Raw genomic sequence first — 12444 nt, forward strand, 5'->3', positions numbered from 1 at the left:
CAAGAGGTTGAGAAAAGCTACAAGTTCAAAGAAGATCCTCTCATTGAGAATGCAACATTGGCAGTGGAGGCGAAGAGGAAACAACGCATAAAGAGAGAAGAGCAGGGGAAGAGAGAAAAGAAAAGGTTGGAGGAAGCAAAAAGGAAGTTGCACGAAATAGATAAGAATTTGAAAGAAGAGAAAGAGCTAAGAAGGAGAGAGAGAGAGAGAAGAGAAGCATAGACAGGAACAAGAAGAAGCGCAAGGCACAATGAAGGAGCAGACTGTGCCAATACAGGTTGAAGAATCAAAATAGAAAACAAAAGAAGAAGAGGGTGAGTAGATGTAGGATTGGAAAATTACTCAGCATATTGAGCAAATGGTTGAAGAGATGGATGTGGAGTTGGCACAGGAGCCACAGGACCAAGATACTGAACTCATGCCAAGAGCATCTAAGGCCACATTGCAGTCTACATGACCTCCAGTATCAGAACTAGTCTCGAGCGAGCAAGGAGAGGTTGTCATCCTTGATAATGATTTGGGGATGGATGTGTACAATATATCCTTTGATGAGTTGGAGCAAGCGATTGTGCAGACACAGAGAAGGCATTCCCCTGATGATCACACATCACCTTCATTTATGAACAAAAGGGTGATAGTGTAAGACGTTAGAAAGAATCCATTGGCCATGACCGATGCCACTAAAGCTTATGCAGGAGCCACAAGCTCAAGTGTCAAGTTCCTGATAGTAGAAAACGATCAGATGGCAAAGGACTTGTAAGAAACTAGGCAGAGATCAAAACAATCTGCAATATCCGTTATGGCAAATATGAGGAAAGCAATACTTGTTGAAGTATCAACCCTTGAGAACACCATGTGCAAATGTTATGAAGAATTTGTCACCGTGCATAAGGAAGTTGTCCAACTATATGGTTATCAGCAGTGGTGCATAAAGATTTTCCAAACTCTCAAGGACATACATGCTACTGTTTCCCACATATAGGAATGGAGAATGAGATACAAGGGAACCCCGCTTTACTTGCATAAGATCATGAAGCCACAGGCATAGCTGGACAAAGCATGAATCCAAATGTTGATCCAGAACTATGAACAACTCCATTCGTTTGTTAGCAACATATAGGCTTCATATGCACGGTTGTTTAAGAGTCTAGAAGTCATAGTGAGGACACATAGGATCCCTTCAATCGGTTCCCTAACCCAAGCCATTAAGAAGAATCAATTCCAACTGGAGGTTGACAGGTACATGGAGCATTTGATGTGAGAGGCCACCAGTGATGACTTGTAGCTGAGCATAGAAAGCATGCAGAGTTACATCGGTGGTCCTGCCGCACTCAGGAAATTGTTGCACATGATTGAAGATGAGTTGGACAAAGGTTCCAAGACCATATACCTAGAAGCCATGGAAGCAAGGGTCTGTTTTTAGAAATACATCATTAAACAGTATGGGGACACCATAGCGTAGTACCAAGCTTGCTATTAGTTCGTCACTGAAGATCATCAAGAAGATTTTGAGGAGTTGGTCTTTCACCAAGCTTCTGAGTCTTAGTGTTTGTCTTGTGAGGCTAACTCTAGCCCATGTTGTCCCACATGGGCATATGTGTAAATTGTATATTATTTGTAAAGATGTTGTAAGTGAAACTCCAAGTGTCATTAATGGAATGTGAACAGTCACTATGTATTGTAAAAAGTTATTTGTAAAGGAGTTGATGAGTCATGAGGATAGTCAAAGAGTAAAAGGGGAATGTCAAGGGTCACCCCACCCTTTTTTATAAATAGAACCTCATAACTCATAGAATATGCTTTTGGGAGCCAAGCGTTTGGCTAGGCTTAGGCTTAGAGAATGCTTGGAGAGTATTGTGAGAGCCTTGGATTCTCCACAACGTAGAGTGAGTATACTTGTTTGGAGGAGCAGGCAGTGTTGACCGTAATGTTCCACTATTGGCACTAGTGGCTATCAATGGTGTATGTATGGATGGAACTTTCACTTAATAATAATATAAATGAACCAACACATTTTCATGCATATGTTGTTATTGTGGTTCAACTATTCTAGTTACTTTAAAAATGCATGTTGTTTAACTTACGTATTTGATTATGAACTATTTTGTATGCAATTGTATGAATCTTGTTGAAGGTGTGTTGTTGGATTAACCCGTCACTTTGGTTTCTGGACTATTCCGCTTTCTAGCTTGTGATGTCATTTCACTCATGTGTTCATTTTAGGCTATGTACTATTACAGGCTTCTGATGGACACACTTCCTTTTTCCCTCCATGTGTTATAACCCCCATGCATCTCACTTGACTCGCTACAAGGTCACACACTTGCTTATGATGAAAACTATCATAATTACCTCTACGCGCTATCGCAATCAAGGCACTACATTACCACCAACTACTGGGAATCCTACTCAAAATGGTAAGAGGTCTAGTTGGGAATTCTTGCCGGGGAGATCCCCTTGAATGTTGGTGAGTCTAGCACCATCAACACCTTCTTTGTTTTCCGCTAGAGGCAAAGAAGTTTTGGTTTGATATTTGGTATATGTTTGGCATATGTTTTGCTGATATTTTGATATATGTACATATGCATATGGATGTAAATACTGCCATGAGCTAAGTTATAAAGATCCAATAAGTGATATGGTTGTTATATTATCACATTGTCATGATATTTTTTCTTTTGAGCAGGTCATTCATTGTAAATACTGTAACAAGCTAAGTTATAAATCTCCATGCGTAGTATGTTTTTTTTTCAACGGTTTTATTGAGTTCTTGGTGTGGTTTAACACCGAGGATGGTGTTCCCCAAGGGGGATGGGTATGTAACAACCCCTGGTTAAAATTTCATGTAATAAAAGTTAATAAAGGAAAAATAAGACCATGATCAAGGGACGCTTATGCCAAGATGAATTTTGAAAATATATCCTGGTGGGGATCACCGGATGTGTTTATGGCTAAGGAAAATTGGCAAAGGAAATGGCAAAGGCATTAAAAAAAGGAAAAAAGTATTTTTGGAACATTTATTTATGAAAATAAAGGAAACGAGGAGAAAAGGAAGGTGAAAGGTCACCTATTTCACGTGAGGAGGAAATTGAAGGAAAATAATGGAAAATGAAGAAAATAGAGGCCTCATTGAAAAAAAGGCTTCTGAGGATTTGTTCATGGCTTTTGTTTAGTTTAATTTTGGAGCTCTCTCATTATTCTATTTCTCTCTCACACTCTTGGACACTTAGAATTTCTTGGAGCTTTCTATCTTTGGAGAAAGGAAAGGAAAATCAAGCAAAGGAAGGAAAAGGAAAAGGAAGGAAAGAAAATATAAAGTAAGGAAAACTAGGATCAAGTAGCTTTAGCAGGAATACTTGCAGGTAACATATTACAAGTGTGATTTCCTAGTTGGTTTTCACATGCATGGCTTTGCATGTTGGCGTATGGTTCTCTTACTGATGGTGGCATGGTTTTTTTGGGTTATAACAATGGTTTTCAGCCTTGCCTTGCCTTTTTATGGATAACCATGGTGTGATGGGATTTTTTTCTCGGTTTTGAGCTTTGGAATTACCCATGGTTTCAGAATCCAGGGCATAGGTGGTCTCAGGAAAATTCCCAAAGGCCTAGGAATCCCTTGACTAGTTTTGGAAGGATACATGGTAAAGCCTAAGGGAGGAGTCTCAGTTTAGGGCCTAGTGATTTGGTGTGGATTATGTTAAAGCCCGAGAGAATGATGTCTTGGTTTAGGGCCTAGTGATCTAGTGTGGATTGTGGTAAATCTTGAGAGACAAGGAGACAGAAAATTCTTCAAGGATAGTGATGAAGTCAAGAGGCAATCCATGCATGGCTTGGTTTTGTGATCTCGCTATTAGTTTTGGTGAGATCACGGTTTGGTGAGGGTCGAGGTGGTTTAACTTATAGATTCCCTTGGTTGTTTTTGGATTGGTTTATCCATGAGATCCAACATTCATGCTTGGAATATGGCATGGGGGTGACTGGATGAAAGAAATATTTGGTTCATCCATGTCTATGGTCGGGTGGTACATGGTCATCTTTTCCTAGGTTTAATAAAAGCAAAGTTCTCTTGATGTTTTACTTGTTAATATGTGGCTTTAATGGTTTTTATCTCATTATTATTTTCATGGTTTAATGCTAGTTATAAGCATGGTTATATGACTGGTTATTGTCATGGTTATTTCATGTATTTACTCGTAATTGAAATGATAATGGATGAAAGACCTGATTGATGTCAAAATAGTTCAGGGAAGAAAATGGTGATCCTTCTTGTCAAGTTCCACATGAGTTATCAGTCATTTATGCTATAACTTGTAATCATTTCCTGTAGATTGCATTGATGGAAAGTTGTTAAAATTGGCAACTAGGGCCAAACTCCATGTGGGTCACCTTATTGATTCCTCTTGTCGATAGGTGTAGGATTGATCTAAAGATCATCTAATTCCGATAAGTATTTATAGAGATATGAATTTATTTTGATTATGGAATAATTATCAAGCCGACCAGCGAGTCATGTAGGCTCAGAAGGCCAACAGACGCATCTATTCATCATCAACATTTGTATATAAATACAGGAGGTCTTTTCCTCATTTGGACACACACATCTCATCACATCTCTCTCTCTCCTAAGCAGAAAAGGGGCTCTTCTCCTACTGCGCAGAAAGGGACTCTTCTCTCACACGTGTGGAAGGAAGGATGCAGCTGATGCCGGTGATGCCAATGATGTTGATGCTCGTGATGTCGATGATGTTGCTGCTGGTGATGCCAGTGATGTTGATGATGTTGATGCTGCTGATGCCACTAATCTAGATGATTTGACAGATATTGACTGATGCCGTTGATCTAGATGATCTGACAGATATTGATTGATGCCACTGATGTCGCTGATCTAGTGTTTTTTGCTGCTGATGTAAATCAAATTTATGTATTATTTCTCTCTGTTGAATTATTGAAGATAAGGGAAGATTTGATCAAAGGGTTTCCACATATTGGGGTTTGTCCCTAGCTAGCCGCTACATCCTGTGTCTGTTGTCTTTGTTTGTTTTCTGTCGATCGTTTAATGTTCTATCTGCACTTTACTTACTGTACAGGTGATTGATAATCTGTGGATAATAATAATAGAAGTAAAATACTCTAAGCATAGAACATACCATAATTTAACATGGTATCAAAGTTGAGGTGAAGACAAAGCTCGAACAAGAGCAAGAGCAATCACCGAAGAGAATATTGGCAAGGCTATCCTAAAATAACTATGGGGTCCTCAACACTCCTCCCTGCCAAAGACAAGCTCCATGAGAAGTCTGACTATCACGGATGGAAGATGTCTCTTGATCTAACCTTAGTAGATCAAGGAGTGTTGGACCATGTGGGAGGCATATTGTTGAGCCTCCGTCAAATGCACCTGCTGCTACCAGGAACAAATGGAAAACTGGTGAAATCAAAACAAAGAATATCATCCGAGACTCTATCGACAAGCACTTGGTGGCCTATGTTTCTGAGCTAAACACCTCCAAGGAAATCTACAATAGACTGGTGAGTTTATTTAAAGTTAATGATGCAAATCAAGTTCTGTTTCTTGAGCTGAAGGAAATTAAGAAGGGAAAAGATGAGAGTATGCAAGCATACTTCTTCAGAATCACCGAGATCAAGAAAAATCTCCTATCTATTGGGGAGATTATTACTGATAGGGAAATGGCACTCACAATTCTTGGAGGATTACAAGATGTATTAGATGTACCTGATCTCAAAAAGAACCTGGTTTCCATTTCGGCAATGGAAGACAAAGGCTACAAGGTGGCTTTCAGCGATGGCAAGGTACGTGTATGGAAAAGCAACGTTAAAGATGCCTTTACTCTTGGGTTTTGAGTTGATTCATTATATCACGTCGGTGGAATTCCACTAGGTGTCATGTATTGTGACACATCTCTTCAATTCGAACTTTGGCATCGGAGATTTGCCCACCTTCATTATAAAGCTCTACCCGATGTAAGACAAATGGTGGTAGGGATGCCCGAATTCCAAGTAGAGAAATAAGGTGTATGTCCGGGATGTGCCGAAGGAAAGCTCAAAAGGGGACCATTCCCCTCAAGCCTAAGCAAGACCTCTGATATATTACAGTTGGTTCACTTAGACATATCTGGTATGATGCCTGTAAACTCCTTGGGAGGATACTCATATTACCTTACTTTTAAAAATGACTATTCTCGAAAGACTTGGATATACTTCTTGAAAAAGAAGGATGAAGTGTTCTCCTGGTTTCGACACTTCAAAGCCTTGATCGAGAATCAAGCCGAAAAGAAGATCAAGATCTTAAGGACTGATAATGGGACTGAATATGAATCTAACAAGTTTCATGACTTTTGTAAAGAGGCTAGCATTAAGAGGGAGACTACTACACCATATACTCCTAAACATAATGGTGTGGTGGAAAGGAAGAACTGTACGATTGTGGAAGTTGCCCGTACCATGCTCCATGATCAAATACTTCTGAAGTTTCTATGGGTCGAAGCTGCAAACAATGTCATATATGTACAAAACTGATGGCCTCATCAAGGATTGGGTTCCAAGACTCCTGAAGAAATGTTCACCGATAAGAAACCTGATGTATCTCATTTTATAATTTTTGGAAGCCCTGTATATTTTCCTGTGCCGAAAGAGAAAAGGAATAAATTGGGTGCAACTGGAAAGAAAGGAATCTTCATGGGCTATGGTGAAAATAATAAGGGCTATAGAATCTATGTAGTCGGTCAAAGGGAAGTCATGATTAGTCATGATGTCACCTTTGATGAAGATATGGCCCTCAACAAGGTGAACAATCTTCCTATAGTGAGGAGCTCTCAAGAAGCTGACACCAGGGAACCAAAAGAAAAAGAGTATGATGAGACATTTGCACCTGTTGCCAGATATACCACCATTCGCTTGATCATAGCCCTTGCAGCTTCACAAGGATGGAACCTACATCAGATGGATGTCAAGACTGCGTTCTTGCATGGTTCGATCAAAGAAGAGGTCTACATGGAGAAACCCGAAGGATTTGAGATTTATGATTGAAAATATCATGTATGCAGGTTGAAGAAGGCTCTCTATGGGCTAAAGCAAGCACCCCAAGCATGGTTTGAGAGGATCGATAGCTACTTGATGTAGTTGGGATTCACTAGGAGTGAAACTGATCCTAACCTTTAAGGTTGAAGATGACAAACCTCTCATACTGGTGCTATATGTGGATGACCTCTTTCTAACAAGAGCAGACCCTCTCATTCACAAATGTAAGAAGGAGTTGGCTTCTTAATTTGAAATGAAGGACCTAGGATTGATGCACTATTTCTTATGACTTGAAGTTTCGTAGAAGCCAAGTGAAATTTTCCTACCTCAAGGAAAATATGTGGTGATGATATTGGAAAGATTCAGTATGGTGGACTGCAAGCCTGTAACTACCCCGATGGAGCTTGACTTTAAGAAGTTAAGCAGTAGCACTGTTGGACCTGTTTTACGAAATGCCACTGAGTATTGTCAACTCGTCAGAGCATTTATGTTCTTAGGGAACTTCCGTCCAGATATATGCTTTGCAGTCAACACGTTGAGTCAACATATGGTTGAACCTCACCACATACATTGGATTGGTGCCAAGAATCTGTTGAGATATCTTTGTGGCACAATTACTTATGGGTTAAGATACACTGTCGGATCGAAAGAACACTTCCGGGTGTTGTTTCTCTTTGGGATCTGCTTCGATATCGAAAGAACAGGCAGTGTGGTGGATCGAAAGAACACTTCCGGGTGTTGTTTCTCTTTGGGATCTGCTTCGATATCCTGGATGAGTAGGAAGCAAAAGTCGATGGCTTTGAGCGCTGCCAAGGCAGAGTATATTGTTGCTAGCATGGCCACCTGTGAGGTAGTCTAGTTAGAAAATCTCTTCAATGAGTTATTTGGATTTACATTGGATACCACTATGATCCTGTGTGATAACCAGAGTGGGATTCATTTGTCATAGAATCTCGTATTTCATGATCGCTCCAAGAATATCGATATCAGGTACCACTATATTCGAGATATGGTGCAGCGGGGAGCTATAAGGCTCTCACATATCGGTATAGATGAACAAGTCACCGACATTCTCACAAAGCCCCTAGGAAAGGTCAAATTTTTGACTTTCCGAGAATGACTTGGTGTCATTCAGAAACCCTCCGATGAGGGTCCAGTATGACGTACTGAGCTCTGGGAGCTCCAGGGGGGGTGTGGGGTACTTCTTGGAGCGACATATGACCACAGGGTGACTCACCATCCCCTGGTGGTGTACGTGTACAGGGTAAAAGAATCAAAACTTTCCCTGTGACACCCCGTGGTGACTATGTAACAAGATGATCAGTTCTCCTGTGAGGTCTAGATGATGTGTTCTCCATGACGATTATGTAGCAGGATGATTATTTCTCTTGTGAGGTCTGGATGATGTGTTCTCCATAACGATTGTGTAGCGGGATAATTAGTTCTCCTGTGAGGTCTGGATGATGTGTTCTCCATGACGATTGTGTAGCAGGATGATTAGTTCTCCTGTGAGGTCTAGATGATGTGTTCTCCATGATGATTGTGTAGAAAGATGATTAGTTCTCCTGTGAGGTTTGGATGATGTGTTCTCCATGACGATTGTGTAGCAAGATGATTAGTTCTCCTGTGAGGTCTGGATGATGTGTTCTCCATGACGATTGTGTAGCAGGATGATTAGTTCTCCTGTGAGGTCTGGATGATGTGTTCTCCATGAAAATTGTGTAGCAAGATGATTAGTTCTCCTGTGAGGTCTAGATGACGTGTTCTCCTTGATGATTTTGTAGCAGGATTATTAGTTCTCCTATGAGGTCTGGATGATGTGTTCTCCATGATGATTATGTACCAGGATGATTAGTTCTCCCGTGAGACCTGGATGATGTGTTCTCCATGGCGAATGTGGAATAGGATGATTCGCTCTCCTGTGGGCCAGGATGATTAGTTCTCCATGGCATCCATTGGATAGGATGATTCGCTCTCTTGTGGACAAGATGATTAGTTCTCTTGTTGAGGCATCCTACCCATGCAGTCTGGGACTCGTGGGAAGTACCTCTCATCTAATCAATGAGCAGGGAAATGAGGATAGGGACCATAGTTGTACCGATGGATGCATCGTTGTATCTACTATACTCCCTATGCTAGGATGGCCTTCATTGATCAGGGATCAATGATACTAGCCTGGGACTAGTGGTAGGAGTTGTACCCACTATGACACTGACTTCGGGTCAGTTGAGGACTGGTCTGGGACTAGTGGTACAAACTCTAAGACTGACTTTGAGTGAATGGACGATGGTATGATACATCCTCGATCACTTCTTCTTCTTCATAATTTGAGCAGAGCAGAACATAGTAGAGTAGAGAAAATCAACACAAGGCAGAGCAGAGTAGAACAGAGAAGGGGTCAAGCTGTATAGGGCAGTGCATTTGATGGATGAATAGTAGCGACAGATAAACGAATTGCTGATGAAGTTCTCCCTAGTTGAGAGGGAATGTTAAAATTGGAAAATAGGGCCAAACTCCATGTGGGTCACCTTATTCATGGCTGATAATATTTTTCCTAGATTCCTCTCATTGAGAGGTGTAGGATTGATCTAAAGATCATCCGATTCCAATAAGTATTTATGGAGATACGAATTTATTTTGATTATGGAATAATTATCAAGCCAACCAGCAAGTCATGTAGGCTCCAAAGCCCAACAGACACATCTATTGATCATCAACATTTGTATATAAATATAGGAGGTCTTTTCGTCATTTGAACACACACATCTCATCACATCTCTCTCTCTCTCCTGTGCAGAAAAGAGGCTCTTCTCCTACTGCGCAGAAAGGGACTCTTCTCTCACACGTGTGGAAGGAAGGATGCAGCTGATGCCGGTGAATCCGGTGATGCCGATGATGCTGATGCTGTTGATGTCGCTGATGTAGATGATCTGACAGATATTTACTGATGCCACTGATGCCGCTTGTTATACTCCTATACCAATAGGTGTCATATTTCATGATTGACTTGTTAATCTCTATAATATGTTCATTCCTTTCCTTGTTGCAAAGGTTTCCATATTATCAAAAAATTAAAAAAAATCAAAAATTGTAAAAAAAGTAAAGAGGGTATGCCCTAAAAGAAAAATCAAAGGGTAAAAAGAATAAAATGGTCAAAAAAGTGAAAGAAATGAACCCCAAGCAAAGAAAGACCAGGAAAGTGTGCAAGTCCAAAATGCCACTACTTTTTCATTTTCTATAATAAGCATTGTGTAGCTTGTTAAACTTTTGCCACAATTGATGAATGGCCAAATATCTTAATCTTGGCTGGTTCATGTTTGAATTTCATGTTTTAGAGATAGAGAATAAAATCTGACCAAACTGTTTAATCTTGGCAGATAAGTAGATAGGTAGAATAAATAAAAAGGAGCTCAACAGTTTAATCTGAGCCCTTGGATGTAATAAGTGCAGACTTAGGTAGGCTTACCATGAAAAGAAAAGGAAAGTTGATAAGGGTTTTCCAATCTAAGTGCACCCAAAGAAAGAAAGGAAAAAAATGCTAGGCTAAAGTAGGCAGGTAGGTAGATGGTGTTGCAGAATGATACTTGTGGTATATTATGTCTATAAATGTGTTAATCTTATCTCTATCACAAGTACAAGGCAGACATTATACTTGAAGCAGCTCAAGCAAGACAAGATTCAATAACTAACTCCCCTTCACACTTTTCCCTAATCATTCACTAATTTCCCCTAAGTATTCAAGTCTGTGAAAAGACTAAGTGCTTAATCTCACCCATCAAATCATTCATTTCACTTCATGAAGTTTCCCTTAAGTAAATCCCTATTTTATTAGGAAATGCATAATATCGCTTGAAAAACCCCTTTTCCCACTTTAGCCTAAGTTTTAAATGTAAATTCCTAACATTATAACTTAACGCTTTCATTTTCATAATTCATATTAATTGTTAACATATATTATATAAATCCCGAAAAAATTTACCCATCCCGTATTATATAAATATAATACAAAACCCTGATATGTTATTTATCCCCGCCCCGGTTAATTATAACCGTTAAACGTTGTTTAAATATGGATTAACAAGTTTATTTGAAACCTGTTAAGAACCTTCCCGCCTTGCAACCATGGGTTAATTAGCCGCCCGGGTTAATTAATAACCAACCCCAACCAAGAATTGGCCCCGAAACTATTAAAATCATTTAATAAATACATCAGGCCCGCAGCTTAATGTCTCGCCATCTCCAACGATCGTCCACCGTCCGATCCCCGCCTCACCATCCGACGGCTGACATCAATATCACAACCCCCCGTTTGACCACATTTTAACTCGCGATCAACAGGCGGTTTTGCCACCATACCTCTGCCACGCGTTGCCCATCCAGGGTGCTTGCTCCCTCTCCCCCTGAAACCACTCAGTCCCAAAAGCGGTGCGGGCAAAACCGCTTACCACCTACTGCTAACGTCATCCGCTGATGTCAGGTCTGGTACTGCTGACATCACCTGCCACATCACCCGCCACATCATCCGCCACGTTTTCCGTCGTACCGCTTACGTCATCCACCCAATCGAATCAAAAAGTCCCACCAAACCTTCATTTTATCAAATAAAAACCGAAAAATTTCCATTTTTGCTGTAGTTTGCTGCATACGGCGCTCCAGGTAGAAATAAAGACCAAAATCAAATGTTCCAGTTTCAGGCCGATACCCGAACAGAAGAACTACAGAACGAGCTTGCAGCCAGCCATTCAAACCCGTCATTATACAATTTCTCTACCTTTTCAGCTATCTCAGAAGCCATGAATTGGTGCGCCGATTTCCAGAATCTTCTCAGCAATCTCCAGAGAAAGATCTAAATGTTATGAATTAGAAGGCGCAGAGCAACCTCCAATGTCCCAACAACATGTGGTTATCCATAGCTGCATTGTTACCCTTGGAAAAAGGGAGATTTTGGGCTAAATAATTGACAGAGATGAACAAAGGTAACAGGGTCAAAGAGTATCAGATCAAGGTTAAAGAGTATCAGTTGAAATAGGGTAGCCAGCACAGAGTGACCGAAGAAAGACAGCTGCAAGCCAAATCCTAGGGCCTGCCTCCAGCACATTCAACAAAAACAGGACCAGCACAACATCAGTTCGTCTTTTCCCTATTTTCCAGGTTAGCTGTTTCTATTTCTTGTAAACTATTTTTAGTCATCCTAGATATTATCTCACTTTGTTATGAGATATTTGTTTTATAATTTGTTGCATAAATACCCCATCCATTGGAGTAGTGAGGGTGGATTCCTAGACTTTGTTGTAATATTGATTTATTGGAATAAAGAGCTATTGGAATCAAACTGTTGCATGGCCTACTGGATGAAGAATTGAAGCAGAGGACTTGTCACATACTTCTTGAATCAACTACTGGATC

The sequence above is a fragment of the Pinus tabuliformis genome, chromosome 1_2 (genome assembly GCF_031772625.1).
Source record: "Pinus tabuliformis cultivar Carrire ecotype Pingquan chromosome 1_2, CPIR1, whole genome shotgun sequence".
Classification (NCBI taxonomy): Eukaryota; Viridiplantae; Streptophyta; class Pinopsida; order Pinales; family Pinaceae; genus Pinus; species Pinus tabuliformis.